The following is a 937-nucleotide window of genomic DNA, read 5'->3' as shown; positions in this document are numbered from 1 at the left end:
TGAGTTTTATGTGAAATTTTAACAAGATATTTGTACATAAAGAGCTGTTAAGCATTCTTATTATAGTTTTGTACATTCACAAGAACTTTCATGTGCTAAATTGCCATTGCAAACAGAGGTGATTTTTTTAAATATATGCTGCAACTGGTACTAGTAAAGAACTGCCCTACAAAGAGAAAAATCACCTCACTTCTGTCATCTTAGCATGCCAACATATTAGCCAAATTCAGAACTAAGTGATACTTTAAGTTTTTTCTAAGTCCAAAATTTATAAATAACATTATAACATGCAACCATGTCCTGTAATAGGGTAGTCATAAGTAGCTGCATTTAAGGCTTGCTGGTGTGAAAGCTGTCAAAGCCAGGTGCTCAGCACTTAGTGCAACGTATCTATAACCTTCAGCCTGTTAAGAATTACGTCATTTGATTTTTACATTCTTACAAATAACTAAGAGATCAACTGACAATAAGCAAAACCTGATCCTGCTGTTACAGAAATCAGCAGCAGTTTTAGTCATGTCTGGCTGGACATTTGAAAGTGGTAATTGCAGAAATTCTTCTTTTTAATCGCAAAAGTTGACCATCTTGATCTGCCTGCTCTGTCACCGTGACACCAAATTTAAATCATAGATCCTTATTCCGGATGAAAATTATTTATTCCATGCGCTGAACAATCTCTAACCTTTTATCCAGATTATTTGGGATTAAAATACAAGTTCTACATCATTCTGCAACTGAATTCCAAACCATATTGCAAAGCCAAAAGCACAGCCCATATTGGCCAGAACAGACCTGTACACCCTGGAACCTGCTCCCATAATTATTTACATAGGAACACTCACATTCTTATCACAAGATTCTTGATTTGTAATGCTTTTCTACCCCTCACTTCCACACACCCCCCCCCCCCCCTTTTTTTTTTACCCCTAAATGAACT

Source organism: Chaetura pelagica, unplaced genomic scaffold (genome assembly GCF_000747805.2).
Source record: "Chaetura pelagica isolate M959 unplaced genomic scaffold, ChaPel_1.0 scaffold425, whole genome shotgun sequence".
Lineage (NCBI taxonomy): Eukaryota > Metazoa > Chordata > Aves > Apodiformes > Apodidae > Chaetura > Chaetura pelagica.
Note: the sequence above shows the minus strand (reverse complement) of the source record.